Consider the following 21705-nt stretch of genomic DNA (forward strand, 5'->3'; position numbering starts at 1 on the left):
GAAAGGCTGCTGGGAGAGAGAAAGGAAGGGAGCCTCACCTTCCTTAGTATGGAAGGATGAGGAAGCTCTCTAATGGGTGTTGCTGGTGATCCTGACGAAGGAGGAGTGTGTGAGTGATAAGGATGGAGAGGGTTGATGGGGGAATGAGGGGAGGGGGGGTTCTCATGGTAGTGGAGGGGAGGAGTCAAGGGTAGTGGTGGTGTATAAGGAATCCTCTGACTTGATCCTGCCTCAGGCCTAACAAGAACTTCTAAAATAAACACTTTATTACAGAAAGACACAATACACTGGAACAATACACAAATAACCCGCACATAAGATATACAAGCTTATGACGACGTTTCTGCCCGTTGTAGACCATTTACAAGTCACACCAAAGGGAAATTCCTTCCAGTCTTCTTTTACGCTCTTAGTGGAGTGGTTATGGCAGCAGGTCAGGTCACAGGTCATAGTGTCTACATGTGGGACTGACACCATACACACATAACTTTCACGATATTGTGGGAGGAGGAAGCGACATACTTTAGGTTAATAGATTCAGTATATACCCCATACCCATCCTGTGGGTAGTAAAGTCCCCATACCCATGCTGTGTGTATTAGACCAAAGATTAGAGAGTTATATAATGAGTTCATGGACTGGTCACTCAAGTAAACCATTGGTAACTAAGTAAATTACAGCGGTACTGAACTGATAAGTTTATCTGGTTACATAATGTGTCTGTAGTACAGAAATGATTTCAGCCACAAAGAAATACAATATAGTTTACACGTGCTTCTGAATTATTTTTAACATGTTCTGGCAAGGTATGGTTGAATTTAAACAAGTTCAAGTGGTTATGAGTTATTTAGAAAAGGCAAAGTCAGGGTATTGTTCCTAGAGCGGTTGGTAATACGCCACCGTGGATAAATTACTGTGATAACGGGTTGGGGGAATATTATTTTTAGTAGGTTTGGGTTTGATAGACCTCCCAAGTATGGGCCAGTAGGTCTGCTGCAGTGTTCCTCCTTTCTTATGTTCTAATATTTCTTGAACATTTGTTAGTAGTCCCTTATTTCATTGATTTTTATATATTACATCACATAGTGACCATGACTTAAGCAGTCTGCATGATCTAGACTGGCTTCTCGCTACAGGTGCTTGCTTCTGAAGGCTATGTGGAGCTGTGGTTCGCTAGCTCAAACAATCTGGTTGACCGTGCTGTCAGCAGGGAAGCCAGACTTCAGGCCGGGCTGCAAGAGCAAAAACAATCTATTGGAAACTATCAGAAATATGCGACTACTAGAGGACTGTGACCTCGGCGCCGCCATTCACTTATCAGAGGTCATCAGGCAGGTTGGATGGTGACTCAACGATCACCTGGGGTTACCGCAAGTCACGAAGTGGCCGAACTTTGGACACGACGCCACCTTGTTGAGCCCGTCATCTTGCCCTTGTGTTGGGCACGTCATCTTGTTCTTTTGTTGGGCACGGCGCCACCTTGCCCTTGTACTGGGCACATCATCTTAGTCTTGTATTGGACACGTCATCTTGCCCTTATGTTCAGCAGGACGCTACCTTGCCCTTGTCTAAGGCCACCACACAGGTGCACAGTACCTTTAGGGCTTCCTGCTTTTACATCATAACCAAAACTAATATTGGTTCATTAAATACAGAAATGATACTTGAAATTGCAAGTTGGATTTATTTATAAAGATATGGACTCAGGCCGGCTGCTGTTATGCTGGACTTGGGAAGATGATGGTAAATATACTGTACAGTTAAAGGCTCTTGATTCAACCTCACAATGCGTAATTCTTTAAAAATTAAAATACAATTTCCTATATTTCTCATCAGTTTTTTTTTTTTTTTTTGAGGGTGATGGGGACAGATTTGTACTGAATGGTTCACCAATTTTTTTAACTTATTTTGATTTTTTTTTGGCAACGGTAATGACATAAAATGGACGAGTCACTTAGAATTCAGATATTACATCACCCTGCTAACTGGACTGCATCAGTCCATTCTTGGAAGTCATACAGTGAACGCTTGTCACTCTTTACTGTGCTTATGATATTGACGTTTTTAGCCAAATTTGGGCAAAGATGTCTCGTAACTGTGGGAACAGTGCAGATAATTTTCCTAACGTTTGCTTTCTCACCGCAAGCGCATGCTTTAACTGCAGTGATTAGGAGAGCTTAGTACTTTCATTTTTGACGGTAAGACTAGAGATAAGGCCAAGAGCTGGGCCCCACACATGCTGCAAAACTTGTGCAACAAACCTTCACCAGTAGTTGAATCAAAGAAGGAAAAATATGCCTCTGCAGTGCCAGGCGTGTGACGAGGGAGCCGGCAGATTGTTCTGCATGATGCCACCAGTCAGGAAAGATATGTACAAGGAAAATGAACGTTTCCAGCAGGATCTCTCACTCGTGGAGAAACGCTACCAGGGGAAAATGGATCTATCACTGCTAGATTACTACTAGATAATAAGAGATGATCCAGAAGTGGAATACAATAGACAAGGAAAGAAGCCTCGAGCTGAATCAGTATAAGTGAATTCATTATATAATGTGTCGAATAGGTAAAACTTGCGATTTTGGCTTAAATGGCAACGCTCTTCTTGCCGGATAAGGTAAGCAAAAATTTGTGTATGCAATTTCGCAAAAATCGTTCTGAACCTAACTAAAAATATATTTTTCATTGTTTTTTGTTATTAAATTATTGTAAACTTATCTAAAATATATTTAGTTGGATTACGCTAAATTTAATTGCTTTTGTTATAATAAGGTTAGGTAAGTTTTCTGAAGTTCTTTTGGTACAAAATTATTAATTTTTACATTAACATAAATGAAAAATGTATCTTTAAACGTATAAGAGAAAATTTTGAAGACTTAATTTTAAATGAGTTCTTGCTAATTGACCAGTTTTACCTATTCGGCACTAATATATATATATATATATATATATATATATATATATATATATATATATATTATATATATATATATATTATATATATATATATATATTATATATATATTATATATATATATTATATATATATTATATATATATATATATATATATTATATATATATTATATATATATATATATATTATATATATATATTATATATATATATATATATATATATATATTATATATATAATATATATATATATATATAAGGTATATATTATATATAATATATATATATATAATATATATATATTATATAATATATATATAAATATATAAATATATATATTATATATATATATAAATATATATATAATATATATATAATATATATATAATATATATTATATATATATATATGTATATAATATATATGTATATATATTATATATGTATATATATTATATATATTATATATATGTATATATATTATATATATTATATATATGTATATATATTATATATATTATATATATGTATATATATTATATATATATATATATATATTATATATATATATATATATAATGTATATGTATATTATGTATATATATGTATATATATTATGCAAAATTTTTATATAAATTTCCTAGGAAACTTGAGCCAATTGATTATTATAGTCGCATTGGTTTTCCTCATTACAAAAACTTTAGTGAAATTAACTTTTTCTCCAAATCACAAAATTTTTAAACCAGTGCAATTATTGGAGTCTTAGTGAAGCACGAAATCCGCAAGGTACATGCAGCGCTTGGTGGAATGGAAGGTAACGAGGCATGATCTGCTGTATGGGATTGTAGCTCCATTTGCTTGGATGGAGAGAGTTTTACGAGCACCTTCGAGATCTCCCAGGTTGAGCGAGATAATACTGGTGGTGGTATCTCTCACGCTTCGTGGGAGATTTATCGCTGATGCTGAAAGATAAGAGGGAGACGAGTCTCTTGACGTGGATCCCTACCACCCCAGCAAGCACCCCCTTCAAGGGTAGGGGAAAAGGTTAAGAGTGGGGGGGGGGGTCATGTTGATGAAGTTGTACAGTAACATCCTGTGTGATGAAATACATGTAACACATCCTGTGTGATGGAAATACGAGAGATAACACAACTTGTGTTCCCACTTTCTAATCATCACATACAATACGGTAGCACCACATTGCTGATGTATCCAATTTTCTTAAATACGACAAAAATAATGAAGGGCTGTAGACCCAAGGAAACTGAAGCTACCATCCCCTTTTTCAGATCACACTCAATTATTCCCTCCCCCTCCTTCCCCGGGCGCTCTATGACCCCTACTGTTTTAGCACTTCCCCGTGACTTTAATAATCCTAGGAGAGCGTTATATGACCCTTGTGGATTTAGCGCTTAGTTTTTATTATAATACTAGTGATAATATAATCGTGGGACCACTGTCTCCAGAAGTTGCTACTTCGTCCACGTGGTAGCGGACACTGAAGGGAATGTTAAGAATGCCTTAGCGAAGCTTTGGTCCTTGGCTGTGTCCATACCAGGAAAATTGTTGAGAAGTCTTAAAAGTAGGTCTGGTCAGTCTCGGACCAGTTCGAAAGTACTTGGGTTGATCTTGAGCTAAAGGAGGTCTTTCTCTGATTGCGTCTTTTCCTTGGACGAAACATTAAGAATTTAGGTTGTATTTTTTCCCCAGTTGCGAAGGCTTCTGAGGCTCCCTGGAGGTTCACTTCAGTGTTCCACTACTGGAGGTTCGCTTCAGTGCTCCACTCTGAGTGTATACTTCATAATGAAAGTGATCCTCAGTGTTTCACTTCTGGAGATGAAGTGTCTATTTCTGTGTATACACAGAGATGGGTATCATATACAGTGGTGTGTGTGAGAGAAAGAATCTACTCTGATCCCTGAAATAGGGATTAGATTAAATTATTAAGTGTGCATACACTGAGAGACATACATCTCTCGATGTGTATATCATTGTAGTCTGTATGTTGACGATTACATACATCGGGGCATTGATGACCCTCGTGCAGTCACCAGTTGTTGAATCTAATAGTCACCAAGAGAGAGTGGTGACTTTCCTACACTTTCCCCACGTAACGTCACCAGGTGAGTGTAGGACACTCCTGGTGACACATTCTACACATAGTGTGGCGAGTGTTACCAGGAGAGTGTAGACTTTCCTACATTACACACGAGAAGTCCATTAGTTGATCTGTCAAAGTTATCATCCATTCTTCATCTCAACTCATTTTTCAAACTTCTGGTCATTAACATTTCGTCTGTGTCGCTTTTTATCTGATCCCTTGTTATACACCCCCTCGTAGAGAGCGAGTTTCTTTGGGCATCGTTCACTAGTATTCAGATACTACTGCAGTGAATTTTTCACTGATCATTGGTATTGTACAAGTAAACAGGAGATATAAGGAACAGTGGCTTAGTGCTCAAGTAGTTTCGTTACCTGTTTAGGTATCATGTGTTTAGGTGTAAATAAAACAACTCGAGCGTGGAAGGTGCACTGCCGGAGGCCTGTCCGACTGTGTACAGTTAACTGTTTAAATACAATATGCGCTATGGTCACTGACAAAGTAAACATCCCATTGTTTTGTTTGATGCTGCGTTTAACAACTGATGATTCCAGACCATCTTATTGATGAAAATAAAATACCAGACATTTTAAACAAATATTTTAAATTTGTTTGCAACAGATAAGACAAACTGTTGATATAAATCCAAAAAAGGCGTAATTTCTAGGCCTTTTGTGTAGCTACATTCTCTGGCGATACCGTCCACAGGAGGGATATGAGGTACGCTGGGGTATAGCCATAAGCCAGTAGATAGGTCTAACATAGTACTCACTATCGATAATGAGGTATGCCACGAAACATCTAAGGTGGCAAATTGCTTTAATTCCTACTACACATCTGTTGCATCAACACTAGTAAGTAAACTACAAGCTGCATCAAATACCTTTAACACAGACTCTGATAAGTTTCAAACATACTATACCAATAAATAATAATAAGGTAAAAGGACCCCAATGGAAATAAGTCTGACTTTTTTGGGTTATCCCAGGTTTTCTACACATATGCTGCTATGTATGATAATTCTATGTAACTGTATTTGTGTATACCTGAATAAACTTACTTACGCGATAAATTATCCATATCATCGGTAAAATAAATGAAACATGAGTTTTTCGTGTTCCTGGTAGTTATTCTGCTTCGTCCCAAGCGATGAGGTGTGAATGCGAGTTAAACCACGGATGGGGTTAGAACCCATGGCAAGTGAGTCGTAAAACTCCAGGCTGTACTCAAGCGAAAGTGGTGTTGTCTGTTGTAAAATCCTAACTGCGTTCTTGTAGACAGACTGGTAGACTTGTAGCTGTCTCGCCACCGGGAGGCCTGGTCACGGACCGGGCCGCGGGGGCGTTGTTCCCCGGAACACCCTCCAGGTTTACAAGGATTTCGACAGCGGGTACCGGCCCCAAGGATGCAGGGGTCCACAGAATTCTGTTTTTGTATACACACCTACCTGGAGGTTATTCCTCCCCGAAATAACCTCCAGGTAGGTGTGTATACAAAAACAGAATTCTGTGGACCCCTGCATCCTTTGGGCCGGTACCCGCTGTCGAAATCCTTGTAAACTCCAGTATGGCCTTTTGTAATGACGAATGTAGTGGCGAATGTTGGATTTTTGAAGGATGGAGACACTGTTTCTGCACCTGTGGGTAACATATATTTTACAGTGTTTTTTTTTCAGGCTCCAGTCACAGCGGTATATCACTTCGGCCTGATGTTTGCAAAGTAGAATTGTGTGTGAGGGGAAAACTCAAAGCTTTGTGAAGGCCTTGATGCAGTTAACTAATACTGCAACCAGAAATTCCTCGCTGCAAATTCTCAGTGCCGTCAGACACAACCTCGATCAATGCCTCTTGTACAAATACAGATCCTCACCGCAGTCTTGTCTTTCTCAACAGTAACTGTCGGCAGCTTTCCCTCGTCTTCCCCAGTAATACGTTACTTGCTTGTCCATAGCTTTATAAAAAAAATTAATAATTTACAAAGTGCCACAATCCTTTACTAAATGTCATAATTATTTACAAAAATGCCACATTTGCTTGTAAAATGACAATTATTTACAGTAAGTCATAATTTACAAAATGTCATAATGCTTTCTGTTTATTAGAAAGTATTAGTTATAGATTAAGTTTTCTTATCTTTATTGTTTTATTTCATTCCACCATCCTTCTCCATTCCCTGTGCTTTCCTTCTCCATCCTCCTCCTCCCCCTCCTCCATTCATTATGCTTCTCTTCTCCATCCTCCTCCATTCAGGGTGTTTCTCTTCTCCACCATCCTCTTCCATTCCCTGTGTTTCCTTCCTCCACCATCCTCCCCCATTCCTTGTTTCCATCCCTCACCATTCCTTGTTTCCATCCTCCTTCATTCTATGTTTTCATCCTCCCCATTCCTTGTTTCCATCCTCCACCATCCTACACCATTCCTTGTTTCTATCCTCCACCATTCCTTGTTTTCATTCTCCAACATTCTTTGTTTCCATCCCCCGCCATCCTCCACCATTCCTTGTTTCCATCCCCACCATCCTCTACCATTCCTTGTTTTCATCCCCCACCATTCCCAGTGTGAGCATCGCTGTTGTCCTCTGAAGTGGTTTATCACAGCTGTTATCAAGTTGAAGTGGAAATTGTGTACTATGTCTGTGTGATATTCCTCTGTTATACCTCGTGTATACCCTGTTACAATTGTGATATTCTTATGTTAAACCTCGTGTATATTCTATTACACTTGTGATATTCCTGTGTTATATACTGTGTATACCCTATAACAGTTGAGATATACATCTAGGATATAACCTGTATAGCTTTTCTCCCTCATTCTCCTGTTTACTGATTCCTCCTCCTCCTCCTCCTCCTCCGTTCTCCTCTTCCGTTTCCTCCTCCTCCTCCTCCTGTCAACTAATTCATCCTCAACTAAATCTGTTCCTGTTCGTCACCCCAGCCACCTGTCGTCCTAAGGATCACATGGTTTACAAATGCTCGGGAGAACGTACAGTAAAGCGCCGTTCGATATTTTTTAATTAGCGTCCCTCCTACGTTCTGTACTATTCACGACTTGTCTTTTTTACGTTATTTTAGCTTTAAGTTGGGTTAGGTTAGAACTGGCTGGTTCTGTCTAGGATTTAGGACGTTAAAAGGACACAAGTGCAACTAGTGTGACATTTATTGTGGCAACGTTTCGCTCTCCAGGAGTTTTATCAAGCCATTACAAACAATACATGGACACAGAGGGTATATAAAGGCTCAGAGTGAGGTGCAATACTAGTGAGGTACCATATCGATGTTCACTAGTGGTAGTAGTAGTAGTAGTAGTGGTAGTGACAAAAGTAATACAATAAGGTAGAGCAATTAATTCGTACATGAGTAAAAGGATATAAAAGCTATTACTTGGGTAACATAAAAATAGGTTGGACAAATATAGACTGGAAAGAGGCAGCTTGTTTCAGTGTTCACTCTCTGTAATGTGCTTTGTGTAGTATAACAGGAGAGACTTTGTGATGGCAGGGTTTACTGTTTTCGGGAGGATTCTTGATAAGACTTCGGAGATGGTGAAGCTGCCGTTGTTTTGTTTAATTGTATTCGAAACAGCGATCAGTGCTGATTCGAGGCACTTGCGTCTGCGGAAATTAGTTTCTTTGATCACTAATTGGGCATCTCTGAATTTCATGAGATGATTGGTGGAATTTCGGTGTTGTACACAGGCGTTGTTCAAGTTAACGTTCCTACATGCGTAAATGTGTTCATTGAGGCGGGTGTCGAGGTGTCTTGCTGTTTCACCTATGTAAATCTTGTCACAGCCTCCACAGGGTATAGTGTAAACTCCTGCATTGACTGGTTCGTGGTGCTTGGATTTTGTCCTGGTTAGATCCTTTATTGAAGTGCTAGAAGCGATGGCGACTCTGGTGTTAGCTTGTGAAAGTACTTTTGAGACGTTCAGTGCAACCTGGCTGTTGGGAAGAATTATAACTTTGTTGGGAGTGGTGTTGATGCGTGGAGAATTAATGATCTGAAGAGCTCTTTTCTTGCAGTCTTTGATGAAAAATGAAGGAAAATGTAACTCAGTGAATGTTTGGTGGATGTATGTACATTCCTCGTCAAGAAACTCAGGACTACAAATTCAGTATGCTCTTAGGAAAAACCCGATGATGATGCCTCTTTTGGTCTTGGTATCTTGACTGGAATAGAAGTGTGTAAGATCATTTCTATTGGTGGGTTTCCGATAAACTTGAAATCTTAGGTTGTCTACTTTGTGAATGAGGACGTCGAGGAAAGGTAGCTTGTCATTGGACTCTTCTTCTAGTGTAAACTGGATCGCCGGTTCAACTGCATTGAGCCTTGCGCAGTTGAACCGGCGATCCAGTTTACACTAGAAGAAGAGTCCAATGACAAGCTACCTTTCCTCGACGTCCTCATTCACAAAGTAGACAACAGCCTAAGATTTCAAGTTTATCGGAAACCCACCAATAGAAATGATCTTACACACTTCTATTCCAGTCAAGATACCAAGACCAAAAGAGGCATCATCATTCGGTCCTGGGACCTTGAAATTAATTTTTCATGCCCCTCTGAAAATTCTATCCAAACAGACTCTGTATGTGTTACTTCAGACTTAATACCCGTTTTTATGCAACAGTTCAAGCGATCTCGGACATACAATGCCACCCCACCCCTCTTCCCGATACTTCTATCTACTTGGAACAATTTAAAACCCTGAATGTGACATTCCGCAGGCATGTCCCGACTTTTTTAATTAAACCACGTCTCAGTTAAGGCAAATACATCAATGTTACCTGCACTAGCAACTAATCTCAACTCGTCCATCTTATTCCTAGCACTACGGCTATTAGCATAATAAACATTGAAAGACTCTCCTTTCTCTTTACCCTTCCTGCTCATTTCTGTTTTTCTACTAAACCTATTATTGTCCTTATCACCCAGTGTCACTGGCTTTTCAATATCTACCCCATTCTGCTTATTACTAGTTCCCCTAGAACTCATAATATTACTACACTGGGACTTCACTGTTTTCCTGCCAAAACCCATACCACTAACTATTCCTAGTTTAAAGACCTAACAGCTCCCTCCACTGCAGTTGCCAGTGCCCCCACCCCAGACCTAGATAAGTGAACCCCATCCCTGGCATACATGTCATTTCTGCCATAGAAGAGGTCCCAGTTGTCAATGAATGTTACCGCATTTTCCTTACAGTATTTGTCCAGCCAGCAATTGACACCAATTACCCTGGACAACCATTCATTTCCAACTCCTCTCCTTGGCAAAATACCACATATGACAGGGTTCCCACCCTTCCTCCTAATTATTTCTATTGCTGACCTATACCTGCTAATCAGGTCTTCACTCCTATGTCTGCCAACATCGTTGCCTCCAGCACTGAGACAGATAATAGGATTGCTCCCATTACCTCTCATGATGTCATCCAGACGGCTAACAATATCCTCCATCCCAGCCCCAGGAAAGCAAACCCTATGTCTCCTACTCCTGTCCTTCAAGCAGAATGCCCTGTCCATATACCTAACTTGGCTATCCCCAACAACAACAATATTCTTACCTTCCTTGGTGTCGTTCGTTGTGACGTTCCCTGTAGTCGACTCGCATTCGTCGGGTAGCACTGAGAATGTATTAGATGTTTCCACAACAGGTTCCACAGCAGTCTCTTTCTTCTTCATCGTTTCTACCTTTCCATTCGTCTTCTTGATCGTCAACTTCGTTCCCTGCTGTCCAGCCACTGACCAGTTTCCCTTCTTGACCTGGGGACTCAAAACAGGAGGACTACTACGAATCTTCTTGTTTTCCTTGGTCAGTCGCCGAATCTCCATCTTCGCCATCCTCAATTCTTCCTTAAGCTGTTGGTAAAGTTGCACGATGGAGGGCTTCTTGCTTCAATCTGTAGAGAGCATCCTGCTAGGTCAATTTGATAAAATCATACATCTGCTAGTAGGCTGCAGCTAGTAGCGGCAATCTTCTAGGATGCGTTATACTAGCGGCTTGCCCCCAAGCACTCTACTAAAATACGGGATTATTCGTGCATGTCCCAGCATCCCGCTAAGATGCTGCTGCCACCGCCAGCCTCTTCCCAGCCTCACTTCATCTCTCTTAGCTGCTGCTGCTGTAACAGCAGCAGCATGCCGCCCTAAAGAGCCATCTGTCATGCTCGTATTCCTGATCGCTTCCCTTACCTGATACTCATGATATATTACGGCACTTCATCATCCTTGAAATCATCCTTCAGCATCCCATCTCAAGCCATTCATCATCTCATCTTTAGTGATTCATCTCTCCAAAGGAAGGGGAACACTACCCCCCTTCTCCCCTCCTCCAGAAAAAATATACATAGCTATACATAAGAACATAAGAAAGAAGGAACACTGCAGCAGGCCTACTGGCCCATACGAGGGAGGTCCAAGTCTCCTACCGGCTTAAGCCAATGCCCCAACCTGGCCAGGTCAGGTCACATTCACTTAAGGGAGGAGCACGGCATCTGATCTAGTAGCACAAGATAGTCAGTTTCAGCTCACACCCACCCGCACCCACTCATGTATTTATCTAACCTATTTTTAAAACTACACAACGTTTTAGCCTCTATAACTGTACTCTGGAGTTTGTTCCACTTATCGACAACTCTGTTACCAAACCAGTGCTTTATAATGTATAACTTACAATGTAATAATGAAAATATATCTTACATGCACATACATATATACTTCGTTATAATGAATATATATATATGTCGTGCCGAATAGATAAAATTGGTCAATTAGCAAGAACTCATTTAAAATTAAGTCCTTTCTAAAAAAAATTCTTATACGGTTAAAAATATATTTTTTCATTGTTGTTAAAGTAAAAATTAATAATTTTGCACCAAAAGAACCTTAGAAAACTTACCTGACCTTTTTATAACAAGTACAATTTAATTTAGCCTAATCCAATTGAATATATTTTAGATAAGTTTACAATAATAATAAACAAAATGAAATATATATTTTCGTTAGGTTCAGAATGATTTTTCCGAAATTATTGCATACATAAATTTTCGCTTGCCCTATTCGGCAAGAAGAGCGTTGCTATATAAGCCAAAATTACAAGTTTTACATATTCGGCACGACACACATATATTTCATGTTCATACAGATATACTTTATGCAATAAGGGAAATATACATAAATACCCATAGATATATGTAATATGGGACACAAGGTTCGGAAGATACTCTGATGGTGCACAGATGTTACAGTACAATACGTCTTTTCATGAAGCTAGGGTGACCCAGTGAACGAAACACATTTACCATCATTCCTTCAATAGCTATTTTGCCAGTGATGTGGAGATACACATCGTAATGCACAGTTAGAGAGGCAAATACATTAGGTTATATTGAGCGAAAAGTTGGTTTGTTGAGCTAAATTTAATGTTGGGAAAAACGTTTTGCTGGGTGTTGTTCTATTGGGCGAAAAGTTGTTGTGTTAACGCTGTTTCATGTGTTTGTCATAATTCAAATGACATTCCGAACATCGATGCCGCAAAACTGTGTACTTATCACCTCCAGGATTCGAGTCCGACTGATAAATTCTCTATTTTTTGAAAAATGAAGACGAGAGAGAAACAATTTAGTCAGAGAAAGTTAGAAAATGAAAGAGAAAGTGAGTGAGTGAGAGAGAGATAGAGAGAAACCATTAATCAGTGGTGACAGACACTAAGAGATGGGACTCAGGTCTATACTGACATGGTTGTTAATCAAGGCTTCCCTTAAGGGAAGGGAAGTCCCTTAAGAGGAAAGGAAGGAAGGGATCCCTTAGGGGGAAATGAGCGCCTTGTTGCTGGTGAAAGACTCATGATCCAAGGAACTGGAGCTACCTTTCCGCTACATTCGGATTAGATTTGATCGCCTCCCACTCCCCAGGTACTGTATGACCCCTACGGATTTACGGCTTTAATATAACAGTCATAATAATAATACATAGAGGTAGAGTAACATGTATACACAGTCACATACAGTTACTTAAGCAGTCACATAGTCATAGATACAGTCACTTAAGCAGTCACATAGTCATATACACAGTCAACTGCGAGTAGTGACGGTAATTTTAATCTGTATTTCCGCTTGTATACAGTGTATTCCTTGTATATTGTGTATTTCTGAGTGTTTACTGTGTATTTCTGGTTCTATACTGCGTATTTTTGGTTGTATATTGTGTATTTCTTGATTTATTAACATTATTTTCTTCTCCACAGAGGGACATGATTTGCAACATCTAGACACAGGTAAGTCTGAACTTTGACACTGTAGACTGAACACACCACTGTAAGGTAAGTGTTAATGAGAACATCACCTGGAGAACACCGAGTGATATGGGTGACTTCAGGTGGGATGGGTGGGTGGTACCTGCCTCCTGGCTGCCTTCAGATGGGGTGGGTGGGTGGTACCTGACTTCTGGCTGCCTTCAGGTGGGATGGATGGGTGATACCTGCCTCTTGGTAACTTTGAAGTGGGATGGGTGGTACCTGCCTCTTGGTAACTTTGAGGTGGGATGGGTGGTTGATACCTGCCTCTTTGTAACTTTGAGGTGGAATGGGTGGGTGATACCTGCCTCTTGGTAACTTTGAGGTGGAATGGGTGGGTGATACCTGCCTCTTGGTAACTTTGAGGTGGGGTGGATGGGTGGTACGTATCTTATGATTGCCTCAAAATGCATACTAGAGCTTAGATTAAATTACACGATTGCCCCAGGAATATTAAGGAGCGGGTAATGTTTTCATTAATCCCAGAAAATGTTCTGCCTTGATGCTGTTTGAGAAAGTTCATGTGTTTGCCAATGAAGGGACCAGTGTTTGTCACACACAATGAAGGGACCAGTGTTTGTCACACACAATGAAGGGACCAGTGTTTGTGTCACACACAATGAAAGGACCAGTGTTTGTGTCACACACAGTGGAGGGACCAGTATTTGTGTCACACAGTAGAGGGAGCAGTGTTTGTGCCTCACAAAGGTGAGAGTTGACCTGTAATGTCAGTTTACTCGTCAGGATGTGCATCATAAGATGACTCATTCAGTAGTTCCGACTCTATAATGGGCCACTGCAAGGTGATGTGTGTCTGGAGACGTGAAGGTAGGGTAGCAGATGGCATTATGGTAGAGCTGGGCAGCATCCACCACTGGCTTACCTCTGCTGTATTCACTTGGCTTATAAAAAACTGGCTTCATTTGTGAATAAATGTTTATTTCTAAGCACTGCATAATGTTTCAGAGTGTGAGCACCAGCGTAACCCAGCAAGTATATGACTTAGTGTAAATTTATTGAAATTTACTTTTTCACATTAAAACGTTTAATAAAGGAGATTTAATTGCAAACGAGATTTTTTTTTAAGTAATCACATAGAAACACATTACAGGTTAGGAACAGATGAAAGTGATGGTTGTCTAATTTGTAGAGTGGTTTTGATATTAATATTTCTTTTGGGGGGAGGGGGATGAAGAATGGTTTATATAAAAGAAAATGAAGCTTTTCTTTCGTAACACCCCCTCCCTGTCACACAGGGAGGGGGTGTTGGAGGGCAGCATCCTGACACTGTCACACAGGGAGGGAGTGTTGGAGGGCAGCATCCTGACACTGTCACACAGGGAGGGAGTGTAGGAGGGCAGCATCCTGACACTGTCACACAGGGAAGGGAGGAGTGTAGGAGGGCAGCATCCTGACACTGTCACACAGGGGGAGGGGTATAGGAGGGCAGCATCCTGACATTGTCACACAGGGGAAGGGGTGTTGGAGGGCAGCATCCTGACACTGTCACACAAGGGAAAGAGAGGCATAGAATATACAGTATTTTTCGGCATATAAGGCGCACGACAAATATCATAATGGTAATTCAGTAATTATATTCAAGGAGGGCCAAACACCCTCTTACTTGTGCTAAAGGGTAACCCTTGACCCTGAACCTGACCTTGAGCATATAAGGCGCACGGTGTTTTTCCAAGACTGGTGAAAAAGGCGCGCCTTATACGCCGGAAAATATGGTAATATTAATGAGAATTATTACAGTGCTGTATAATCACTGAAAGACCTGATTATACAAAAAGTGCCAGTAAAAGGTATATTTACAATAAAATCCCCATCAAATACTTAAGCACGGGTTTCAGAAGTTGTTTCGCCTTCTAAAATAGGTCTCGTAAGAACACTTGAAGTCAGTTGGGTGGCTGCCTCCTCCTCCTCCTCTGTCTCTCTCAGTGGTTGAGGTCTCTCACTTCTTACCAACATCATTAATCAGCACTTTCTCACAAGCCCTGCCACAAGACCCTCCCACAAGACCCTCCCACTTGGTGCCTGCCTTCACAAGACCCTGCCACGTTGTGGCTGCCTTCACAAGACCCTCTCACGTGGTGGCTGCCTTCACAAGACCCTCCCACGTGATGGCTTCCTTCACTATGCCCGTACGTGGTGCCTACCTTCACAAGGCCTTCCCACGTGGTGGCTGCCTTCACTAGGCCCGTAAGTGGTGCCTGCCTTCACAAGACTCGCACGTGGTGCCTGCCTTCAAGACATTCAAGATGTCTGGTAACACCACCAATAGCCTGTCAGTGTCTGGCAATACCACCAACAGGCTGACAGCGTCTGGGAATACCACCAACAGCCTGACAATGTCTGGCAATACCACGAACAGCCTGACAATGTCGGGCAATACCACGAACAGCCTGACAATGTTGGGCAATACCACCAACATCCTGACAGTATCTGGCAACACCACCACCACCACCAACAGTGTTGCCACCTCGTTGGTAAGAGCGTTCGGTTTTCGATATAGGGAACTATTGAAAATACTGGCGCAGTTTAAGTCTGGAGACATTTTATATCATTTCTCTCTCGGGATATTTCCTCCATTCTCCCTTTAAATGGCTCGTTCTCCTTTTAACTGGCTCATTCTCCCTTTAAATGGCTCGTTCTTCTAACTGACTTGTAGCAGCAGTAATGGTAACAGCTGTAGTAATAACAGTTGTAGTAGTAACAACTGTAATAGTAAGAGCTGTGGTAGCAGCAGCAAGAATAGTAGTAGCAGCAGTAGTAGTAGTATTTATAGCAATACAGTAGTAATTAATGGCAGGAGCAGCACTAGTAGCAGTGGTAGCAGCAGCAACAGCAGCATAGTGGCAACAGCTGCAGAGCAGCAGCAGCACTGATAACAAAGCAGCGGCAAGAACAGCAGCAGCAGCAGCAGTAGTGGCAACAGCCGCAGAGCAGCAGCAACATAGCAGGAGCCAGAACAGCAGCAGCAGCAGCGGCAACATCATCATTAGCAACATTAATTTCATTAGCAACAACAGGAACACAAGAGGAAAAATACAGAAGCAAATGATAATGCTCAAAGGAAAAGAAATCAAATCGGAGATAAAAGGAAAAGAAATGAAAAAAAGAATAGCAGTAGATGAATATGTACCACAGCCTAGGACGTAGACACTAACAAGAGTACATACTGCTATATATTGCTCACTAGTATGCAGCACAGCCTAGGACGTAGACACTAACAAGAGTACATACTGCTATACATTGCTCACTAGTATGCAGCACAGCCTAGGACGTAGACACTAACAAGAGTACATACTGCTATACATTGCTCACTAGTATGCAGCACAGCCTAGGACGTAGACACTAACAAGAGTACATACTGCTATACATTGCTCACTAGTATGCAGCACAGCCTAGGACGTAGACACTAACAAGAGTACATACTGCTATACATTGCTCACTAGTATGCAGCACAGCCTAGGACGTAGACACTAACAAGAGTACATACTGCAATACATTGCTCACTAGTATGCAGCACAGCCTAGGACGTAGACACTAACAAGAGTACATACTGCTATACATTGCTCACTAGTATGCAGCACAGCCTAGGACGTAGACACTAACAAGAGTACATACTGCTATACATTGCTCACTAGTATGCAGCACAGCCTAGGACGTAGACACTAACAAGAGTACATACTGCTATACATTGCTCACTAGTATGCAGCACAGCCTAGGACGTAGACACTAACAAGAGTACATGCTGCTATACATTGCTCACTAATAACCCATGTGGAGACAGAAACACACGAGGTTGATTTATCTGTGTATTTCGACCCCCTTTTGGGATCCTCGTCTGCTGACGAGGATCCCAGAAGGGGGTCGAAATATACAGAACAATCAACCTCCTGTGTTTCTGTCTCCACGTGGGTTACTATTGAGCATTTAATTATTCGTTAGTATACATTATTTAGTACTGTACCATTTGTACAGTACTTGCCTTTGTTTGTTTGATGACACGAACGTTGATAAATATATGGTGAACTGACAGCAAGATATAGTTGATGAGGCCTTGATCCACCGTGAATTTTGGTCATGGACCGGGCAACGGGGGCGTTGACTCCCGGAACATCCTTCAGGTATACTCCAGGTATATTTGACGAGTCTACCTCTCAGGTATATGTGTGTGAAGCGTTACCTATGCTAGTTAAAGCAGCAGTAACAGGCGTGGGAGAGGCAAAAAAAAAAGAGGGGCGGTACCTTTGTTGGTGGACGGAAGGTGGTGAGGTGGACAGAAAAATTAACAGAGGAAGACGGAGGGGAAGGGGTGCAGCAGGAAGGAGTGTCGTGTGTAACATACGAGAGTATGAAGGGAACATTTTTATAGACCGTAAAGGAAAGTCCACGGAAGATACACTGGTACAAGGGTAGGCCAGCCCCAAGGTAGTGGGAAGGAGGCGGAGAGTAGGGGGTTAGCTAGGAGGAGAGAAGGGGATGAAAGTAGAGAGTGAGGAAGTACCTAGCACCAATTATTAATTCCCTAGAGAGATGAACTACCCAGCTGCCAGGATGTCTAGTGTGGCAGAGTGGAGCTAGGGGTATCAGTTAGAAACAGGACAATAAAATATCACACCCAGCTATTTGGTCCGTATACCATATAGACAGAGAAAAGGAGCGAAAAAAATGAGGGTAGTTAATTGGTGGTAGCACCAGGGCATTAATTGTAAAAAATGATGTAAACCTGGAACTCCGCCTCTGAAGAACATTTGGCAAGGAACATAACGTATAAGGATTAAATGAAAATAGAACGTAAGTAGAAATGACGAGGAATTTAAACACTAACTCTCTGGGATAGCAGTAGCCATTGGAGGTTCCGTCCGATTTGGGCGTTTCCTGTCCGTAATTTTCCCCTAGCCTACTCTCATGATCCTGCAAAGCTTGTATGATCCGTCCCAAGCTCTCCCAGACTTTTATTAGCGGGCACCCGTCCTATATAAAACCAAAAACCTGTATTATTGTTTTCAGCTTTACTGTTCTTTACGTTCTTCTTGAAACGGGTTTTCACTTGTCTTTCATTTGAGAATGCTTACCAGTACTCCTATCCCGGTCATTAAGGCGAAAAAGTTTTTCTAACCCTTAAAATGTCTTTTGGGGAAAGTTTGTTGCAAACCCTTTCTGTTTTTGTGGTATGGTCTTAACTGTGCCAACTAAAGGCTAATACACGTTAAGGGAAAATTCCCTAAAAAACTGTTCACTAGGAAGGGCCCAAGCCCCACAAGAAGGAGTGGCTCAGAGAGTCAGGATACCCCCCCCAGCAGGGGTAGAAGCCACCAGCTTCAGCGGGTGCCACCAGCCCGCAGGGTTTAACCCCAGGAAAGGACCAGCTGCTTCCAGCAGAATTTTCCCCGGAACAGTGAACATCAACCAGCATCGCAAAGGCACCCAATGGGGGGGGGGGGGGTGTGGTTTTGGGTTTTGGGTGTGGTTGGGGCACGCCGCCTATGTATCTTCGTTTGGGAACCTTTTTGCCCCTTAGCTCTGCAACCCTCATAAACCTTACACCCATTCTAACGCTTAATAAAACTCCATCTTAATACCCCTCCTCCCATTTGTAGCCTAATTAACTCCTACACCATCTTAAAACCCAACTCCTAAATCAAACCTCATCATCAATCACCTTCCTACCCCCCCCTTTACCCTTAAAAACCATTACTTTTAAATCAATTGCATTTGGGAAGAATCCACTAATCCTTTATTGTACAGAATTGAAAATTAATCAGGGTTTCCTGCTGGACTTATCAATCGGAACCCTAACAGGTACCTCCATTAACCTAATAAAGTTAAAAAATTTTAAGAGAACCCCATCAGGGGGCCCTCCATAGCTCTCAAGAGAATTCCAAAACCCAAATTGCGGAATTTTTATTACATAGTTGCCATAGAGGTCCAGATGACTAAGATTAATGGACTGTCAAGTTGAAGTTGTTCCTGTAAAACTCCGTGCCCCCCGGGATCACGGGTCTTGCAAGTTTAAAGGTCCTTTCCTGCACAATGTTCAAGGTCTGACTTTGAAGTGTATTAAAATTTTTTCCGAAGGTGATTGCCAATGACCAGGGCCCCCCAGTGCAAGTAAAAGGGAAAATACTTTGGAAAGTTTAAGTTGTTCACCTCCTAAGGGTTACGGGGTGTTGTGTTTTTTTGTGTGTGATTTTAAACCCGGAGTATTTCCCAAATTTTGGTGTATTTGCCAATTTAGTTTGAAGGACAGCCCCAGGGAGTAAGCACTGGGTCCTTGGGTCCAATTTCCGCCATCCCCATGACAAAACCCCTTTTTTGCCCTACTGAATCGTTTAAGTGCCCCACCGTGAAATTTCAATCCACTCCTTACATTTTATTTGGCCAAACTTTCAATGTTCACCCATCCCCCTTGCAAACAAACGTCCCCAGTTCCCACCGGTCACAATTTTTCAATCCCATATTCCATTTTAAATCACCTGATCCTTAACCATTGCTTGACCCCAATCCACCATCACTCCCTTTTATGAATGTCCCCATCCATTACTGTCCCGTCCTCCCCTGTACTAGTCCGTTTAGACAGCCCCCATCACACGTACCCTTCACCACGTACACTTTACACACCCCCTCCACGTCCTCCATCAGGTCCCTAAATCAGAGGTACCCTTCATCAGACGTACCCTCCATCAGACGTACCCTCCATCAGACATACCCTCCATCAGACGTACCCTCATTCCATAGACAACCAAGTATGCGAGAATGTCGTTTATTCACTTATCATCTTGCTATGGATGATGTCGCCTCACTCAGTTTCACTTGATCTCAAGATTACTTCTTGGTATGGCACCGTGCACAATGTTTCACCCAGGTGCCTCACCGTGCACAATGTTTCACCCAGGTGCCTCACCGTGCACAATGTTTCACCCAGGTGCCTCACCGTGCACAATGTTTCACCCAGGTGCCTCACCGTGCACAATGTTTCACCCAGGTGCCTCACCGTGCACAATGTTTCACCCAGGTGCCTCACCGTGCACAATGTTTCACCCAGGTGCCTCACAGTGCACAATGTTTCACCCAGGTGCCCCACCGTGCACAATGTTTCACCCAGGTGCCCCACCGTGCACAATGTTTCACCCAGGTGCCCCACCGTGCACAATGTTTCACCCAGGTGCCCCACCGTGCACAATGTTTCACCCAGGTGCCCCACCGTGCACAATGTTTCACCCAGGTGCCTCACCGTGCACAATGTTTCACCCAGGTGCCCCACCGTGCACAATGTTTCACCCAGGTGCCTCACCGTGCACAATGTTTCACCCAGGTGCCCCACCGTGCACAATGTTTCACCCAGGTGCCCCACCGTGCACAATGTTTCACCCAGGTGCAGGTGCCCCACCGTGCACAATGTTTCACCCAGGTGCCCCACCGTGCACAATGTTTCACCCAGGTGCAGGTGTTTCCCCAGGTGCACCGTGCACAATGTTTCACCCAGGTGCCCCACCGTGCACAATGTTTCACGCAGGTGCCCCACCGTGCACAATGTTTCACCCAGGTGCCCCACCGTGCACAATGTTTCACCCAGGTGCCCCCCCACCGTGCACAATGTTTCACCCAGGTGCCACACCGTGCACAATGTTTCACGTGCACAATGTTTCACGCAGGTGCCCCACCGTCACCACCCAGTGCCTCACCGTGCACAATGTTTCACCCAGGTGCCCCACCGTGCACAATGTTTCACGCAGGTGCCTCACCGTGCACAATGTTTCACCCAGGTGCTTCACCGTGCACAATGTTTCACCCAGGTGCCCCACCGTGCACAATGTTTCACGCAGGTGCCCCACCGTGCACAATGTTTCACCCAGGTGCCCCACCGTGCACAATGTTTCACCCAGGTGCCCCACCGTGCACAATGTTTCACCCAGGTGCCCCACCGTGCACAATGTTTCACCCAGGTGCCCCACCGTGCACAATGTTTCACCCAGGTGCCCCACCGTGCACAATGTTTCACCCAGGTGCCCCACCGTGCACAATGTTTCACCCAGGTGCCCCACCGTGCACAATGTTTCACGCAGGTGCCCCACCGTGCACAATGTTTCACCCAGGTGCCCCACCGTGCACAATGTTTCACCCAGGTGCCTCACCGTGCACAATGTTTCACCCAGGTGCCCCACCGTGCACAATGTTTCACCCAGGTGCCCCACCGTGCACAATGTTTCACGCAGGTGCCCCACCGTGCACAATGTTTCACGCAGGTGCCCCACCGTGCACAATGTTTCACCCAGGTGCCCCACCGTGCACAATGTTTCACGCAGGTGCCCCACCGTGCACAATGTTTCACCCAGGTGCCCCACCGTGCACAATGTTTCACCCAGGTGCCCCACCGTGCACAATGTTTCA

The 21705-nt window shown here is 42.7% G+C and overlaps 1 long non-coding RNA gene across 1 annotated transcript in view; it reads left to right on the forward strand.

The window, feature by feature from the left end:
* The window catches only part of LOC138853737 (uncharacterized), a 166319-nt gene that overhangs the window by 13876 nt on the left and 130738 nt on the right, over positions 1-21705 (forward strand). Inside the window, exon 2 of the long non-coding RNA XR_011392894.1 lies at positions 13255-13284. This is a non-coding gene — a long non-coding RNA (uncharacterized lncRNA). The remainder of the gene's footprint in view (positions 1-13254; positions 13285-21705) is intronic.

Source organism: Cherax quadricarinatus, chromosome 38 (genome assembly GCF_038502225.1).
Source record: "Cherax quadricarinatus isolate ZL_2023a chromosome 38, ASM3850222v1, whole genome shotgun sequence".
Taxonomy (NCBI): Eukaryota; Metazoa; Arthropoda; class Malacostraca; order Decapoda; family Parastacidae; genus Cherax; species Cherax quadricarinatus.